Here is a 19,965-nt window from a genome sequence, read left to right on the forward strand (position 1 = left end):
GCAGCTCAAAACAGTAAACTGAGAAAACTTGTATATGAAACAATAGGGCTTCACTTTATACTAATATGGTTCCCCTGTTTACCAAGCGTGCATGAGCTTATTCACATTCCAGAAACACACAGTCTAGGTAAACAGACTATCTGGTCTGTTTTCTTCTGGTCCTTTTGTAATGCCTCAAGCTACATTTTTCTTAATTTCTCAGGAGGGGATGTGATGGATAATAATCATGGTTCTATTGCAGAGACTCACAATTATCAGAAATTGGGAAAGCATGTGGGGGAAAAACTGGGGTGGCGTGGATGAGATTGAAATATACACGATACAGGTAGTCCTCAAGTTACGAGGGTTCCATTTACAGATGTTCTGTATGTACGGTGGCCGGATGCACCCTACCTACTTCTTGCTCCACCCTCCCCCACGCCACCCCACCCCTAGAATCCACCACCCCTGAAGACGCTGACCAGAACCCAGGAGTTAAGGCGGAAGGACACGTGTGATGAGGCATCTCAGGGCAACCATGACTCACTGCCTCTTCCTGCCCCTCACTGCTTACCATTAAGTTATGCCGTCTCACACCCTTTCACAAGGGTGCACAAGCTCCCTCTTTACGTCCCTGCAACAGGCCCCTATCTTTCATCATTTGCCTTTTACCTTAAAAGACACACTGTCCTTAACACAACATTGTAAATCAATTATACCTCAGTTAAAAAAAAAAAAAAAGCAACACTGTCCTTTATCCCCTCACCCTCTTCATACCATTTGTAAACTTAAAAATGACAATAATCACTGCTGATTTGACTCACAATAATCCAGAGATATAAGTGTATCAAGAAAAGAGAAGGCCATAAGTATTAAAGTGAAATCACATGGGTGCCACCAGCACTTCAGTTATTTGAAAGCCCAGATACCTCACTCAGAATCCCCCCAGAAGTAATCTCTTTTTTCAGTAGTTCTCTAATCCTTGAAAACTAGCATGCAAACCAATATAGCATTTCTAACCCAATTTTACTGTTTTCCTTTTGTACTTCTATGCTAGGATTTCTACTGATTTTCACTGCAGGTACACAGGGTTTTATCTACATGATGTTTTACCTAAACTTTTGTGAGAGCATAACTGATGTCTACAGCACTACTTATTTGGGAAAATAAGCTCCAAATTCCCAAAAGCCAGTCTATAACGGGACTATTGGAATATATTGTTATATGTTAGAGATAACCATTTACATGTTAATGTTTTAGTCTTCGGATATTTATTTATTGTAAATAATTTTTCTGCATTCAATCCACATTTATTGACCTTTTGCTAATATTTTCAGAAATAACACTTTTAATCATTCTGCATGGAACTCTTTCTAAAATTTATGACACCTGCCTGTGTGTGTATGATTTAACTCATTTTTCTCTGACTTGGTCAACATTATGAATACAATGACGCCCTCAGGGTTCTTTGCCCTACACAAAACGGTCTAATGTAACTTTCTTAGCTCCATTGCACATTTCTTGTTATTATTTTTATTTATTTATTTGCTTATTTATTTATTTATGGCTGCGTTGGGTCTTCGTTGCTGCACGCAGGCTTTCTCTATTCGCGGCAAGTGGGGACTCCTCTTCGTTGCGCTGTGCGGGCTTCTCATTGCGGTGGCTTCTCTTGTTGTGGAGCACGGGCTCTAGGCATGCGGCCTTCAGTCGTTGTGGCACACGGGCTCAGTAGTTGTGGCTCACGGGCTTAGGTGCTCCGCGACATGTGGGATCTTCCCGGACCAGGGCTCGAACCCGTGTCCCCTGCTTTGGCAGGCGGATTCTTAACCACTGCGCCACCAGGGAAGTCCTGTATATTTCTTTTAAAAGAAAAAGTAAACAGAAGTCTCATATACACAGATAATTTGCGCAGACAATTAAATATGAATCCTACTCTCATGGCAGTTATTATAATAGTCTCTGAAGCTTTTTAAGTTATTTCTAAATGACTCGAGAAGTCTGAATTTGTTTAAAATGGCATTCTTGGCACAATCCTCCCCATTCACCATTTTAAAGACATGGTTTAACACAAATGTTTACTTAGTTATGTTCAAAGAGGAACTCTAAGCCTGCTTAAGAATAAAAGCTCTATCCTTTGCTTGGGGCTTTGTCCTTATTATTTCTGCAGACTGCCCTGATATTTCTTATCCCATCTATGTAGTAAACGTATTTACAGGAGTGAAGTGATTCGTACACACTTGTTTTCCAATTTCCTTTAGGCAATGGATAGGAAAACATTATTTCCTGGATCCACTCTGTCCTGTCATCACTTATCCCTCCTGGTCCCACTTGGAATGTCAAAACACCCTCTTTCTGGGAGCAGGTCTGTAATCACAGTCTGTTCTCAGCCACATGGTCCTGCTGCTGGGAGGGTAGGATGGGAAGTAAAACCGCAGCAGGGATGAATGCTCTTTCAAGGAAGTCCCCTTCTCAATGGCTCTATCTGTGGTAGAGCGTTGCCCAGTGACGAGAAACGCTATGCCACCAAAGGGTCCATCCCAGAGGACTAGACTGTGCTGAGCCTTGGTTTTGTCTGTTTTTAAGTGGAGACTTCAAACTCGCCCTCCCACCTCACCTCCCACCTCAATGAAGAGCCGATGAGATAGGACAGATGAAAGCACTGTGGAAACTACAGAACATTAACACATGTCACAGCCACAAGGCATTAAGCGTCTCTAGGAACCACCCATGGTACTATATGCTTTGTAGCCATGATAGGATCTTTTTTTTTTCTTGAAGACTATAGAGTTTTTGTTTAACTGCATCGATCTTACATATGTGTTTTCTTTGTCTCATGCTGAAAATCTCAGTTCTCAAAGAAATCAATATAATCATTCATTTACTTTATCCCATGATACACAAAAACTATGGAACACTTCACAAATTTGCGTGTCATCCTTGCTCAGGGGCCATGCTAATCTTCTCTGTATCGTTCCAATTTTAGTATATGTGCTGCCGAAGCAAGCACAGGATCATTTTTTTATTTTGTTTTTTTTGTTTGTTTGGTTTTTTTTTGGCTGTATGTGGGCCTCTCACTGTTGTGGCCTCTCCCGTTGCAGAGCACAGGCTCTGGACGTTGCAGGCTTAGCGGCCATGGCTCACAGGCCCAGCCGCTCCGCGGCATGTGGGATCTTCCCGGACCAGGGCACGAACCCGTGTCCCCTGCATTGGCAGGCGGACTCTCAACCACTGCGCCACCAGGGAAGCCCTAGGATCATTTTTAAAAGTCAAAACAGTTGCCAAAATGCATCAGCTGCAGAGTGGCAGAGGCTAGTCTGTTCGGGTTCAAGGCTCAGGCTCTTTTCACTAAAACCCTCCAGATATAGGCTCTTACTGTGCTCACACTTTAGAACAGGCCCCAAGCCATCTGGAAAACCCATGGGCTCTATGCATTAGGGAGAGTTTTGCTGTGCAATATTCAAAAGGAAAACTGAAGTGTTTAAGACAAGAGGGTAGTATGATCTTGTGTTCTGGAGATAGCCAGAGATGCTGGAATATTCTTTACTCCAAATTTTGTCCTCTTCATATTATCATATAGATGCACAAATGACAAACGACATGGAAAAACAGAAGGACTTGATTGGTTTTTTTGAAAACTGCTAAACAACAACAGCAAAAAAAAGTTTTTCTTTTTTTAAGAAATGCAAAGGAGTCCTTTTCCACTGGGGCTAAAATGTTTTCTTTCGGTTTTGAGAGCTGTTCAATTTATCACCTGAATACAGGCATGTATTTTACTCTGTAGAAAAATTCTGGAGCTCTCGCTTCCTGCCCCAGAAATGCCCGGCTGCTTCTCAGTCCCGCGCTGGTGTCAACTTGGGACCATCCCCACCCCCCATATGTTGGATTTCCTGCTTCCGGATCCCCTTTCTCTCCTGATTATTCCTCCTTTTGGTGAAGCATACTCTTCTACAAGCATCCTGAGATAGAGTGCCTGTTGGAGTTCATATTTTGAGACCTTGCATATCTGAAAATGTCTTTTTGCTCTCCTTTAAAAAGACTCTTTTTTTGGGCTTCCCTGGTGGCTCAGTGGTTGGGAGTCCGCCTGCCGATGCAGGGGACGCGGGTTCGTGCCCCGGTCCGGGAGGATCCCACATGCCGTGGAGCGGCTGGGCCTGTGAGCCATGGCCGCTGGGCCTGTGCGTCTGGAGCCTGTGCTCCGCAGCGGGAGAGGCCACAGTAGTGAGAGCCCGCGTACCGGAAAAAAAAAAAAAAAAAAAACCTCTTTTTTTTTAGTTTGGGCGTAAAATTCTAGTTTGGAAATTATTTTCCCATGGAATTTTGTCTCCCAACTTCTAATATTGCGATTAACCCACCCAGGAACATTCTGATTCTTCGTCCTTTATATGAGAACTCGTTTTGATTTCTGGAAATCTTTAGGCTCAAAAATTTCACATCTATGGTTTGTTTCTTTCCCATTCATTTTGCTGAGTATTCAGTGTGCTGTGCATGTTCTCTATTTCTGAGAAATTATCTTAAATTCTTTTACTTATAATTTCCCCCACTTCATTTTCTCTGTTCTCTCCTTCCAAAATTCCTAAAATTCAGATGTGGGACCTCCTGGGTTGCTTCTCTCATTTTCATTTTCCACTCATTTTTAAAAATTTCTTTGTCTTTTTTGTTCTATTTGCTGTCCTATTTCCTTAACCTTCTCTTCTGTTGAATTTTCCATTTTTGCTCCAATAATTTCCATTTCAAAGATACTCCTTTTGTTTTCTGAGTGTTCCTTTTATAGAGCACCCTGCAATTTCCTCCCATATCTCTGAGGACGTTAACAGCAGAGGTTCTTGTTCACGATTTTCTCCTGCTCCCTCCATTGCCATGGTTTCCTGGTCTTTCTCTTGTTGTGGCTGCTGTTATTTCATGGGCTAGAGATGACCTCAGTGTTTTTTACTTCTTCACAGCAGGCTCCAAGCCCACCAGTGCTAAATTCAAATCCTCACACATCCGATTGCTTTAAATATAGCCCAGAGAAGGGTATTTTTAGCCACCTGAGCCTGCCCGCTTTGCAAAACTGCACCCAGCATCAGCTTACCTTAGATAAGACAAACCCTGGGGCCATTAAAGACCCCAAATCTGCTCTTGCCCTTCAGGGGTCTCTGACCTGGAAACTCCCCACCGCACTGCTGAGTGATGCCACAGAGGCACAAAAGTCCCCTCTGTGATTCCACTCTCTCCTGGGAGTTCCCTTGCCCGCTTCCCGCTCTGGGTACCACAGCTGCCCCTGTAAGGCCTCCTGCAGCTGTCTGTAAGGTCCTTTTCATGCAGTCCCGACCCAGTAGGCCTGTTCTGTGATCCTGACACGTCATGGTCCCATCTCTTCCTTGATCAGCCCTGAAATTCTCCACCTCACCAGACGTAAAGATGGGGGCTTTGCTCACATGTCTTGGCCGTCCACTCACATGTCATCGTGGGACTCTGGAAGGTCCTGGCTGTGGGCAGGGCTTGTCCACCACGAGCTTCCCTCATCTCCCAACTGTCAGCATCTAGATCTCGTCTCTTGGTCAGTTTCTCCGGGGGGAAACCCTCTAGTCTCCCTCCTGAGGAGTCCAAGCCTGGCTGCCAGTACTCCAGATGCCCGGGGAGGAAAGGACCTGACCCTTGAAGGGTAGGGGGTGAAGGACAAGGCCACTCATCCACTGTGGGTCTGGGAGCCTGCACCCCTCAGGCTACCAACTAGACCCAGCTGGATCGAGGCCACCAGGCACAGCTGAGGTGTGTGTGCTGTACCAAAAACAAGGGATTAAATAAATATCTACTTCCTGAATGGTGAGACCTCCCCCCAAGCCCGTGTCCCAGGCACATAGTTTTTCCTAGGACAGGAGATGGCAAACTTCTTCTGTAAAGGGCCAGACAGCAAATATTTTAGGCTTTACAGGCCACGTGGTCGATGTTACAACTCTTCAACTCTGCCATCCTAGCGCAAAGGCAACTGTGTAAACGAAGAAGAGTGGCTACCTTCCAAAGTCGCTTTATTTATGGGCTGAAATTTGAATTTAATATAATTTTCACATGTCATGAACAATGATTCTTTTGATTTTTTTCCCCAAGCATTTAAAAACATAAAATTTGATATATAAAATAGATAACCAACAAGGACCTACTGTACAGCACAGGGAACCCTACTCAATGTTCTGTAATAACGTATATGGGAAAAGAATCTGAAAAAGAATGACTGTATGCATATGTGTAACTGAATCACTTTGCTGTACACCTGAAACTAATACAACATTGCAAATCAACTATACTCCAATAAAATTTAAAAAAAATAAAAATAAAAACATAAAATTCTTAGGTCGCTAGCTCTACAAAAAATGTATCAAGCTGCAGTTGGCCCAGTGGTGGAAGTTTGCTCATCCCAGTCCTAGAACATCGTGGTCGAGGGTTTATTGTCAAAGGCCTCTGAACCTCTCTTACTCCTCCCCTTAGCAATGCTCCCAGCGCTGATTTTTACCTGTAGGTATGAGGGTTACCAGTTCTCTCTCCCTCGTGCAGCCTCCAAGACGTGCCATGGAAGTATAGACATTTATGAACTGCCTTGGAGTGGAAAAGGTGGTGACAGCGATTCTGAGAGTTCCTGCCAAGTTCTACCCCGGGTGGAACAAGTCACTGATTGTTCTCTTTCCCTGGATTTTACCCAAGGTGATACAGGAATGCAGTGAGAGGAGATGTCTGAGGAGGGTGGGGCCCCTGAGACAGCCCTAACTCCCAGGCCTTGAGCTTATGAGTCAGAACCTCTGTCTCCGGCAAGAAAGATTGTTTTCCATAGGCCAGGACCTTCTTAACTCCGCTTCCAAGTTGTCAAGGAAAGAAATCCTCAGTTGTGGGGGCAAAATGGGGGTTTGGCAGAGAGAAGAGCTGCTTCTGCCACTTCTTTTTATTTTTCAGTTAATTTTTATTGGAGTATAGTTGATTTACAAGGCTGTGTTAGTTTCAGGTGTGCAGCAAAGTGAATCAGTTATACATACACATAAATCTGCTCTTTTTTAGATTCTTTTCCCATGTAGGTCATTACAGAGTATTGAGTAGGGTTCCCTGTGCTCTACAGTAGGTCCTTATTAGTTATCTATTTTATATATAGCAGTGTGTTTATGTCAGTCCCAATCTTCTGATTCTTAATGTGCATTTTGGGGGCAAATCAGGTCTACCTGCTAAGCCTCAATTTCTTTATCTCTAAAATGGGGATAATCATTCCCTATCTCATTGGGTAGTTGTGTGGATTAATAAAATAACATACCCCCTAAAGTCCCCATCACATCAAAGGGGCTCAACAAATGGCAGAGAGTATAGCTCTAATTTATCTGGACAAGGAAACTCAGAGAGGTTAAGGCACCATCCAAAAGGCACACAGCTCATTAAGGGTGGAGGCAGGAATAGAGTTTGTTTTCTCGACTCTCCAGCTGATATTCTTTCTTCTACCCTGCACTGCTGGAAGAGGAGCACACAGCTCATTAAGGGTGGAGGCAGGAATAGAGTTTGTTTTCTCGACTCTCCAGCTGATATTCTTTCTTCTACCCTGCACTGCTGGAAGAGGAGGTTTTAGTTCTTTTTCTTACCACACCTGAAATTCTACAGTAGGGAACGTGTCAGGGATGAAGGATATCAGGTCTGTTCCCCCCTTTTCTCACAGCCCGCTTGGTTTCTGCTGCAGGGGACAGACCCACTCCTCCCATGGCCAGACACTGGGCAAAGCAGACCTCTCTGCATCACACGGCACAGGGAGTATTGATGGGCATCACGTCTTCGCCACCTCCCCTCTCCCCCCTCCCTGCAGCCACCCCCATCTCTACCACCACCCGCTTCCTGATTCAAGCTCCCTTCCTCTGGACAGTTACAAAGATTCTTTGTAATGTGTTTACACAGGGAGGAGTGAGAGCAGGGGCCTGGCTGTACTCAAACCACAGGGGCCCCCAGCCCTGTTTACAGAAAGAGAGAAGGAGAGCCAAGATGGATGACCCCGTTGCCCGGGGGCCTGGATTGAAAGCAGAACCCAAGTCCAGAGCCCAAGTCTCCTCGTTTCCTGGGGTTCATCACACAGAAGCGGCACGGAGGCGCTGCTACCCAGGAGGCCTGTTTACTTGGCTGGGTGAGAGTTGTTTGCACAGGGAGGGAGGTGGCAGTGCCGTCTGGCTGTTCTCTGGCTGAGCGAGGAAGCGGGCGGGGGACCTTCGCAGGTCAGGCCCCGTCTGTGTTCCAGGGCCTTGGGGAAGGCAGGCCCCTGACAACAGTCTTTTGGAGACGCTCTCGTCTCTTCTTTGAGAGTGAATCTGGCGGATTTGGAAAAAATTCTCAAAACAGTGCTAATTAGTTTCCCCTTTAATTCATACCCACACCAAATAAATCATCTAGGACCTTTCAAAGTGGGGAGAAATGCCATTTTCAGCACTCAAGGAATGGTGATGTTTCACACACGAGGTACAGTTGACAAAGCATTGTCATTTCCACCGTTTCACGTGACCCTCAAGACAGCAAGGAGGTGGGTAGCTGCGGCCAAAATCATCCCTGTTTTACCAATGAGGAGCTGACACTTAGAGAGTCAAGTCACTGACATGAAACCTCACACCCAACAAGAGGCAGAGGCCCAGTGACTGCAGGTTATGAGCTTTTTCTACTCCGTCCCCTGCCTCCCACTTGGCTGTAAAGTAAGGTGTGCAGAGACCTTGTTCCGATATGTTACGTCCTTCCAGTGGCCCCTGGGAGAGAGCCTTGCATCTCAGGGACCTAGCAGAAAGCAAAGGCGGTGTGAGCTGCAGGGCACTGTGCCTGGACCACGGGGTCTGTCCATGGGTACCGTCAATGGGGCATTCCCCAGGCACCAGACAGAGCTTTATGTGGACCAGCCGGGTGAGACGACACGGAACATACACACTCTTCTACCACCAGAGGAATCATGGCGGCGGGGGAGCGTGCTGTAGGACCACCGAAGCTTTCCTCCAAGTTCATTTCTCCCTGTCTCCTCCTGGGCTTGTCCCCGTGCATTCAAACCTGTGCGTGTCTACCTGAAGCCGTTACCTGAGTTCCATCTCTGTCCCCCAAGTCCAGCTGCCCTGCTCCATCCAAATTGCTTTGACCTGTGAGGTCAGCTGGAACTTCTCAGCTCTGCTCCCGTCCCCACTTAGCCCAGCTCCAGCACCTGACTCAGCACCTGGCCGGCCTCACTTCCTGGTCTTTCCTGTCGCTGTCAAATCCTGTCTCCCCTCTTTTCTCACCAATCCATCCTTCAGGGACCACTTTCCTGTGACAACTAATGTGCTACCATGTCTTACAGCTTGCAAAGTCCATTTGCCTACGTGCATATAGAAAAACATTCATACCGACTCACATTTAAGAGTTAGCTTCTCCTCCCTGCTGGATCTCTATTCATCCCCTACCTAAACTACCAATACTGGGTTGTTATATATTTTTTAATATTTATTTATTTGTGTATTTATTTATTTGGCTGTGCCGGGTCTTAGTTGCGGCATGTGGGATCTAGTTCCCTGACCAGGGATCGAACCCGGGCCCTCTGCGTCAGAAGTGTGCAATCTTAACCACTGGACCATCAGGGAAGTCCCTCTAACACTGGTTGTTTGTGAGTTGTTGTTGTTGTTTTTTGTCTTTGCCTTCAATGCACCTGAGCTCTGCCGCCATTTTTCTTTTAACCGACCTACGTTAAGATCTTCACTACCTTCCTGATAAATTGCTCCTTATACGCTTTCAAGCATCCTTCCTAATGTGAAGGTCTCACTTCCTTTCCTCCAAAAATTCTAAATAGCCCCCTCCTGTCTCTTTCTTCTCTCTCAACATTCAGAGCCTGTCATCGATTGTTAAAATGTGACTCCTGGAACCAGCAACTTTAAGGGTCAGGTGGCCATGAATGACAGTTCACCCCATGGCCAGCCACCCCGTGCTGCCTGGGTGCGTTTGCACATCCACACCTTGCTTCTACCCTGCCGGCTCCTTGCGCAGTGACAGTCCTTTTCCTTTATAAACTACACAGATGTTTAGAGGAAGCTCTGGGTTAGTTCAGCTGCTCTCTGGGTTCTATCCCGACTCAGACACGTCCTCTGTTCTATTACCTATAGGTTTGGCATTATACCGAAGGCAATTTGGGGGAGGCATTGTGAGAGGTGACTCCCAGCTTGCCTGTGATTGAAACTCTGACGATCAGAGAAGTCCTAGGAACATGTCCTAAAGTTGAGTCCTAGAATTTCATAGAGGGGCATGCAAAGCCCTGTGCCAGCCCTAAATGGACCAGAGTTCTAGAAAAATCCTAAACCAGGACTTCAGGCACAGGGACAAGTCAGGATTCCAGACATGGGAACTCAGATTCAAGGAGACCTGGTCTTTGGAACAAAACAGAAATTCAGGTCATAGAACTGGTGCCCAAGAGCAGCCAGAGTGACCTTGTGCTGAGACCTAAGGGTCAGCTGGGTCCCCTCACATCTTCCCCTGATATGAATGGGCCTGCAAACAAGGGGGCAGCTCACCTATGAAAGGACCACCAGTGGTCCCAGCTGGGCAGAACCAAGCAGGACTTCACTTCCTCCTCCTTCTGGGTCACCTCACTGCAGCCCAGCCACTGTTCCTTCTCATTTCTGCATTTAAAACTTAAGACTAACTCAAAAATATATGCACCCCATGTCTATTGCAGCATTATTTACAATAGCCAAGATATAGAAACAACCTAAGTGTCCATCAATGGGTAAGTGGATAAAGAAAATGTGGTATCGGACTTCCCTGGTAGCACAGGGTTTAGGAATCCGCCTGCCAATGCAGGGGACGCGGGATAGAGCCCTGGTCCAGGAAGATCCCCCATGCCGCGGAGCAACTAAGCCCGTACGCCACAACTACTGAGCCTGTGCTCTAGGGCCCGTGAGCCACAACTACTGAGCCCACGTGCCACAACTACTGAAGCCGTGCACATAGAGCGCATGCTCCGCAACAAGAGAAGCCACCACAACGAGAAGCCCGCGCACCGCAACGAAGAGTAGCCCTCGCTCGCTGCAACTAGGGAAAGCCTGCGCGCAGCAACCAAGACCCAATGCAGCCTAAATAAATAAATAAATAGAAAAATGGTACAGATGGACCGGTTTGCAGGGCAGAAATAGAGACACAGATGTAGAGAACAAACGTATGGACACCAAAGGGGGAAAGCGGCGGGGGGTGGTGGTGGTGGTGGTGGTGGTGGTGTGATGAATTGGGAGATTGGGATTGACATGTATACACTAATATGGATAAAATAGATAACGAATAAGAGCCTGCTGTATAAAAAATAAAATAAAATTTTTAAAAAGACAAAATATTAATGAAGTATTTAGCGTAGTTGACATGGACATATACTAGATTGGTTGATTTGTTTTTTCTTATTTTCCCATGTCTATTTCGTTCTTAAGTAGTGTGTAAATATGTAGCCCATTTGCAGGTAAGATAGTGATTGTCATGAGGCTCCAATGAAATGTACCACCACCCTACCCCACCCCTTTGCAATCTATATATATAAGTGCATATCCCTAGAATGACTATTGGCATTGTCAGCTCAACTCTGAATTGCTTGTCTAGGTGAGGTCTCTGAGAGGCCAGTGTGTCCCCTGAAAGTGGTAGGTTACCATTTCAGTCACCAAGATTACAAGTGGTGGTTCATATAGGAAATGAGACCACCAGGAGATTGACTTCAAGCAGATAGGAGAGGAAATTACTTTTTCCAGCCCTTATCCTCTGAGGTTTGAACTTTGAATTGCTTGCTAGTACTGCAAGAGAAGAAAGATGACTTCTATCATGTAGAAGCACGCTTAGCGTATTCCTTCTTGGAACCCAAGCCACGTGGAGAAGCTGTGTGGAGAACAATCAAGGCCTTCAATCAACAGCCCCAGCTGAGTTCCCAGATGACAAGCAGCACCACTGCCCACCCCAAGAGCCAGCCATCGTGGCTATTCCAGTCGGGTTGAGCCTTCAGAAGACTGCAGCCCTGACACATGGTATAGAATTGCACTGTTGGGTCCAGTTAACCCACACAGAAATTGTAAGAGACTAGAAATACTTGTTGATTTAAAAATAATAATAATAAAATAATAAATAAATTTATTTTAAAAAGAAAGTGTGTGTGTGTGTGTGTGTGTGTGTACTTCAATATTATTCAACCATAAAAAAGAATGAAATCTTGCCATTTGCAGTAACATGGGTGGACCTGGAGGGCATTACGCTAAGTGAAATAAGTCAGAGAAAGACAAAAACCATACAATCTCACTTATATGTGGAATCTAAAAAAAAAAAGCCAAGCTCGTAGATACAGAGAACAGATTGGTGGCTGCCAGAGGCTGGAGGGTCAGGGTTAGTGGTGAAAAGAGTCAAAAGGTACAAACTCGGGCTTCCCTGGTGGCGCAGTGGTTGAGAGTCCACCTACCAATGCAGGGGACACGGGTTCGTGCCCCGGTCCGGGAAGATCCCACATGCTGCAGAGCAGCTGGGCCCGTGAGCCATGGCCGCTGAGCCTGCGCGTCCGGAGCCTGTGTGTCCGGAGCCTGCGCTCCGCAACGGGAGAGGCCACAACAGTGAGAGGCCCGCGTACCGCAAAAAAAAAAAAAAAAAGGTACAAACTTCCAGTTATAAAATAAGTCCTGGGGATGCAATGTACAGCATGGCAACTATATTTAATAATACCATATCGCATATCTGAAAGTTGCTAAGAGAGTAGGTCTGAAAAGTTCTCATCACACGATAAAACAATTTTGTAACTGTGTGTGGTGACGGATGTTAACCTGACATTGTGGTGATTGTTTTGCTATATATACAAACATTGAATCATTATGCTGTATACCTGGAACTAATATAAGGTTATACGTCAATTATACCTCAATTTTAAAAAATTAAGTACAGAAGAAATGGTACCCCAATCCAAAACGATGACTCTCCAGGTCTGGTATTTTGTCATTAAAGGGGAACACAAGAGATATTTTTGCAATTGTGTACACTCAGCATCAAAGAACCTCAGGCTGATAGATGCATCTTGAGGATTCATCCAGTCTGCCTTTTCTCAGATACAACATTCCCAACAAGAGACTATCCACCCTCTTTTTGACCATCTTTGAAACCATCCCTTCCTAAGGCAAAGCTCTTTCTTCTTTCTTACAAAGATTTTCCTATTGAGCCAGAATTGGCCTTCCTAATAATTCCTACACAGTGGTCTTTGCTTTGTCTGCTGGAATCGCAAAAGAGAAATCTACTTCCTTTTCTGCATGTGGAAACAAGAGTCAGTCATTGTTATGGGCTGAATTATGTATCATCGTCCCCACACCAAAAGTGCATGTGTTGAAGTCCTAACCCCCAGTACCTCAGAAGGTGACTGGATTTGGAGACAGGGTCTTTGAAGAGGTAATTAAATTTAAATGAGGTGGACTTCCCTGGTGGCGCAGTGGTTAAGAGTCCGCCTGCCAGAGCTTCCCTGATGGCGCAGTAGTTAAGAATCTGCCTGCCAGGGCTTCCCTGGTGGCGCGGTGGTTAAGAATCCGCCTGCCAGGGCTTCCCTGATGGCGCAGTGGTTAAGAATCCGCCTGCCACTGCAGGGGACACGAGTTGGAGCCCTGGTCTGGGAAGATCCCACATGCCGCGGAGCAACTAAGCCCGTGCACCACAACTACTGAGCCTGCGCTCTAGAGCCCGCAAGTTACAACTACTGAGCCCATGAGCCACAACTACTGAAGCCCGCATGCCTAGAGACCATGGTCCGCAACAAGAGAAGCCACGGCAATAAGAAGCCCACACACCACAATGAAGAGTAGCCCCCGCTCGCCACAACTAGAGAAAGCCCACACGCAGCAATGAAGACCCAACACAGCCAAAAATAAATTAATTAATTAAAAATAAATAAATTCAAAAAAATTAAAAAAAGAAAAAAAGAATCCGCCTGCCAATGCGGGGGACATGGGTTCGAGCCCTGGTCCGGGAAGATCCCACATGCTGCGGAGCAACTAAGCCCGTGCGCCACAACTACTGAGCCTGTGCTTTAGAGCTTGCGAGCCGCAACTACTTAAGCCTGTGCACCTAGAGCCCCGTGCTCCTCAACAGGAGAAGCCACTGCAATGAGAAGCCCGCACACCGCAACAAAGACCCAATGCAGCCAAAAATAAATAAATTTATTTTAAAATAATGATTAAGATGGTAACTTTAAAAAAAAAATTTAAATGAGGTCCCTGGGGTGGGCCCTAATCCAGTAGGACTGGTGTCCTTAAAAGAAGAGGAGATTAGGACACAAACACACAGAGGGAAGACCAGTGAGGACACAGGGAGAAGGCCATCTGCAAACCGAGGAGGGAGGCCTCAGAAGGAACCAAGCCTCCAGATGTTAAGACAATATATTGTTATGGCGGCCACTGCAGACTAATACAGGCTCCCAGCTAAGCCCCCTCTTCAGCCTAAGCAGACCCTGCTCTTCTTACTGAGCAGGGACCTTCCCTTGCTCCTTCCCCATGTGGCTACCTCTCCACTCCCTGCAATCTGGTTAGTTCCAGTGCCCAGAGGCGAAGCCCTGCAACCAGTTGCCCGACCACTTGTGGAGGAAGACATGCCTCTCACTTCATTGGACTCTGTGCTGCTGCTCACGGAGCCTAAGATTTATTTAACTTTGATTGACTCACCCTTGGCTCACCTTGAGCTTACAGTCCATAAAGAACCCCAGGCCTTGTTCACTAACATTACTGTCAAAAAGCCACATCTTTCACTTCTGGGCCTTCTATACTTGTTTTTTCCAGACTGATGTTCCATCTTGGATGGTAGCCACAGGGATGTTTTGTAGACTTTTCCCCCTACAAGCAGAACACTTGGCCCTGTTATATTTTAACTCATCCATTCCCTGTCTGTGGATTGGGGTCGGGGGAGGAGGGACAGAAATTGCTTTTCTACCTTCAACACATTAGTTAACACCGTTCGCTTAGGATCATGCGTTAATCCAACTTTATGACACCAACATTCTTGAGTATGACACTGATAAAAGAGGAAACAGGTCATATAAAGCACATATAAGAGGATCCTGTTGAACGGGAATAGCAGTACGGAGCTCAGTGGTAGCAGTCTCTGGAGACTCCATTTAAAGTTGATATGAATTTGTTAATAGAACTTGGGTCTGGTAATTCAACCAATTAAAAATTCCATCCAACTCTGCCCTTACCTGCCTTCCATGTATATAGCAAACAGTCATCGAGGGCCACGTTTTCCCAGCCTGTCCCCCAGGAATAAGATCCATAAAATCTCTATCTTCTCTACAAAGCAATATCTCCAGGTACGTGTCCTTTGTACTTTGCACGAGCGTCTTCATTCTAGTGTTCCAAGATTTAATGATTAAGCCTGTTTTACTCCAGCCATGCCACCTATAATTTTTCAGACTCACAAGTCTTACATATAATATCCTCCTGGACTTCTACTTCTGGCCATAGAGCAGCTAAGATGATTAGAGAAACTCTCCCCATAGAGCATACCGAAAAATGATGGGTTCCATGAAAAAGGCATCTTTTATTAATACTGTATGTGAAAGAGCCGGTTGGAAAGTAAGGGAATTCCCTGGAGGCCAGAAAGGACAGTCCAAAGAGATAAGCGCACCCGTGAGAGACTTTTCCCTGAAGTGTCTGCTCACCTCTGGTGTCCAGAACGTGGGTTTTCAAAGGCCACACATGACACGATGGGAGACAAAGCTGGGGACCTGAGACCTCTGCCTAAAGCTAGGGACCTCAAAGGACAACACTCTGAGGGGTGAGTAAGAATAAAATCCACACCAAGGAAGAGGATGCTGGGAATGTGTCTCTTCGGGCCTTGGAAATTTCCCAACCACAAGACCACCCTCTCCAAAGTTTGTGGTCTGAAATCACACTATGTCAGTGACCCCAAAGATTTCTAGCTAAATTTGGTTTATAGTGACTCTAACTTATTAATGTTCCTGGTACAAGACTGAATCAAACACAGATTCTCACTATAAACCCAGGGCTCGACAGGCCCCTGCAGAGAGAACGCTGAGGAACTCACAATGAAATACGCCCAGGGTCCCTAGTGCCTGGTGTCACCAACGCCTTCAGGGAGGCACCCCTTCAGTATCAACTCCACCAGCTTTCACAGCCCGGAAGTCAAACTTGGGAGCCTTCAGTTTCCAGAGTGCCCTACAGAAACTTTTATTGTTCAGGGCAACCTGTCAGTCCGTAAGCACAGCATCTCTTTGTAATGGTAAACCATTACACTGAGTGGTACTCTCAACTCTTACCTTTGAGTTCTTTCAGAGTGATGCCACCTGATCTCATTAGCTGAGTTTGTTTGCCAACAGGTCTAGAACCTTGGAGCTACCAGCGCTATTTCATATAGACCCTCTGACTATTTGGGGGACCAGCAATCTCATTTCTTAGAATCTGTCCTTAAGAAATCATCAGAGATGCCTTTAATGAGTATGCACAAAATTGTTTTGCTTTTCTCACAGCACCACTATGAAACTATCTTGATTATTTACTTGCGTCTTTTCCCCCACGTGGATGTAAGCTCCGTTATTTCCTCTTTTGATTCAGATTATGGTAAGGATAACAATAATAATGATAATGATAGGTAACAGACCTTGAGTATTAACTGTGTACCAAGCATTTTGCTATGCATTTAATACATTATTTATACATTATGTCATTTAATGCTCACAAAGACTTTATGAGGTTAGCATCATTATCACCCTCGTCAATGATTATCAATAATGATCAATTATTAATTATCATTATTTTACATATGAAGGAACTGAAGGCTTAGAGAGGTTATTAAAAAGCCCCCAAACACAACCGCGCAGTGAGTTACGGAAGTAAGACCTGTAGCAACTATGAATATTTTCTTCCTTATTTGTAGTATATAGTTATATATGTATTTATATATTTTTATGTATTCACTAATCTGTCCTTTTTCTTCTGTTTCTCCTATTATTTTATATAAAGAGTGTTACTAATTTTACATCAGAAATGGTTAACTTACAATTTAGATTTTAGGTTACAGACTGTACAGGTGAGATCGGAACCGAACAAGACATTAACACCCAATGGTGAATAAGTGACTGATGGGGATTTGTGGAAAGGCACAAAAGCATTTCATGTGTATGAGGAATCATTGCAACAGCTTAAGTGAAGGTATAATGTGTTCCGTTGTTGCCGCTGCCACATGGAAGTTAAATCTTGATGAGCAGTGAGAATGAATGCAGTGGACTCTTCCTGTCTGCTCTCAGCTCCTAGCTTGATTCTCTCCCTTCTGGCTCCCCCTCTGTATGGAAGAAGCCAGGACCGTGCAAATTACACTTTCCAGACTCCTTTGCCAGCAGGTGATTCTGGTGTCATTTGCTTTGGGGGTAGTGGCAGCAGCAACATCTTTGATGGTGGTGATGGCCAGCTGACAGTTGATGGTGAAGAAATGGCCTGGGGATGCAGGTCCGTACGTGCCCAGGACTTGGGAGCTGGATGGACAGCCTGCAGGGAGGGTTTGAAGAATTCTTCCCCCAGGAAATTTTGGTGGGCAGAACGATCCCCCCCCCCCGCAAATAAAATCTATGCCCTAATCCCAAAACCTGTGAATATGTTATCTTTCATGGTGAGAAGGACTTTTCAGGACTTCCCTGGTGGTGCAGTGGTTAAGAATCCGCCTGCCAATACAGGGGACGTGGGTTCGAGCCCTGGTCCGGGAAGATCCCACAGGCTGTGAAGCAACGAAGCCCGTGCGCCACAACCACTGAGCCTGCGCTCTAGGGCCCGCGAGCCACAACTACTGAGCCCACATGCCACAAATACTGAAGCCCGTGCACCTAGAGCCTGTGCTCCACAATAAGAGAAGCCACCACAATGAGAAGCCCGCGCACCACAATGAAGAGTAGCCCCCTTTCGCCGCAACTAGAGGAAGCTCGCGCGCAGCAACGAAGACCCAGTGCAGCCAAATAGCACAGGGAGATCAGCGGGTGCTTTGTGACCACCTAGAGGGATGGGATAGGGAGGATGGGAGAGAGACGCAAGAGGGAGGGGACATGGGGATATATGTATAGTATAGCTGATTCACTTTGTTATACAGCAGAAACTAACACACCATTGTAAAGCAATTACACTCCAATAAAGATGTTAAAAAAAAAACAAAACAATCAGCTACATCCCTCATCCTCCTCCCAGAGGGCCCACCCGCCTCCAGAATGTACAATTTCCTCATGCAGTGCAAAGAAAAAGACTAAGGGACACGTGGGATCCTCCCGGACCGGGGCACGAACCCATGTCCCCTGCATCGGCAGGCGCACTCTCAACCACTGCACCACCAGGGAAGCCCCAAAAGACTATTTTTTTAAAGGGAAGGAATTGCAGTAGTGCTTCCATATTGTTGGTGGAGGATCAGCATTCACTTCACATGCCGATGGCTCTTTGTTTAGGAAAACCCCTGGAAGGGAATTGTATAAGAAAGGGAAGGTTCCTGGCCCTGGGGCTCTTTAGACGAGAGGTAGCACACACGGCCACCTGCAAATCTCTCTGCGCCCAACTCAGAGGGGGTGTATTGTGTGCATGCCCAGTGCCAGTGTGCCCCTCGTTTGTTTGCTGAGTACCAAGTAATAATTGAGAGACTTCATCTAAAAATCCCATTTCTCTTTTCTCCTTGGAAGAATTAGCCTTTCTGGAAATTCTGAGTCCACACCTGGTTTGGCAACAATAGCCTGAAGGGTGAGTGCCTCCCTCGGCCAGGGCCTGTGCTCAACAGATGGACAGCCACCCACAGTCCCACTTCAAGCTCAGGTAACAATTAAATTTATCCCAGCCACTGGCTGCCTGGCCCCTGTGGGCACTTGGGGGTGGGGCGGATGGACGTACATAAAGAGACATCGATGTTCAATAGAATAAAAGCTCCAAGAGATTGTTAAAATCCTAGAAGGAAGAAGATGAGAGGGAAGATTTGGGTAAAGCAGAGAGCTTGGGTGCAGGGGGAGGGCTAAGCATGAGCGATCTGGGCAGGTATAAATTCCCGATGGCTGCAGCGGTTGCAAATGTTGAATATTCACCTTGAGTTTGATTCCAATCTGCATGTTATCATCTTCCTCATTGATTCAGAAACTGAGGATTAAATCTATTGTGCACAACAATCTTTTTTCTTCCCAGCATTTTATCCAGAAGTACGTTTGCACAGCATATCAGAGGTAATGGAGCAGGTGAGGGGGGCGACCATGCTGGAGGAAAGCCCAGCTCAGGGACAGAGCCACTGCACCCAGATGCGCTGACAAGGGCCAGATAGCAGGCTGGCTGCCGGTGGTGGTCTCTCTGTGGAGCCACAGGAAGCAAGAGGGGACAGGTGGGAAGGCCAGAGGCCACACACAGTGGGACAGCTGGGGTCACAGAGGATGTGTCATGCAGGGGCAGGGGGAGGGGGGAGGCGTGAGGGCCAGGCCCTCAGTCAGCACAGAGGTGGCTGACCTAAGAAAGGTCCTCACGTGGGGACTGCTCCTTCCCTGGCCCGGCCCCTTCCACCCCGCCCTGCCCTGCCCACAGCCTCGCTGGCACAGGTGCACAACAATCTTGTGTTATGGACCTTTCATAAGTCCAGGAACTGAAGAAGAGGCCTTTCCAAGCCAGGGGACTCAGAGTAGACAACAGCAGGCAGTGGCACTTAGGGGCAGCAGGAGGAGAAGCTGACCTTGTCACAGCTGACCTTGGAGCAGGCTTGAGACAACCCCTTTTTCTTTTTTTTTAAATTAATTTTTATTGGAGTATAGTTGATTTACAATGTTGTGTTAGTTTCAGGTGTACAGCAAAGTGATTCAGTTATACATATACATATATCCACTCTTTTTTAGATTCTATTCCCATATAGGTCATTACAGAGTACAGAGTAGAGTTCCCTGTGCTATGCAAGAGACAACCCCTTTTTCTACTACCAGAGAGTAACCTTTGGAAGAGGGGCCCCACAGATCCCTTAATTCTGCCCTGGGAAACCTGCAGTCAGGACAGA

General features: G+C 46.2%; 1 non-coding gene across 1 annotated transcript; it reads right to left on the minus strand.

Annotated features, from left to right (window-relative positions):
• Positions 1–2,879: 2,879 nt before the first annotated feature.
• On the minus strand, positions 2,880–2,986 carry LOC115803781 (U6 spliceosomal RNA). Its single transcript, XR_004024575.1, has one exon. It is a non-coding gene; the product is annotated as a U6 spliceosomal RNA (small nuclear RNA).
• Positions 2,987–19,965: the final 16,979 nt, after the last annotated feature.

This window comes from Delphinapterus leucas, chromosome 15 (assembly GCF_059928025.1).
Source record: "Delphinapterus leucas isolate spDelLeu-1000000601 "Yukka" chromosome 15, BTC_Dleu_Yukka2, whole genome shotgun sequence".
Taxonomy (NCBI): domain Eukaryota; kingdom Metazoa; phylum Chordata; class Mammalia; order Artiodactyla; family Monodontidae; genus Delphinapterus; species Delphinapterus leucas.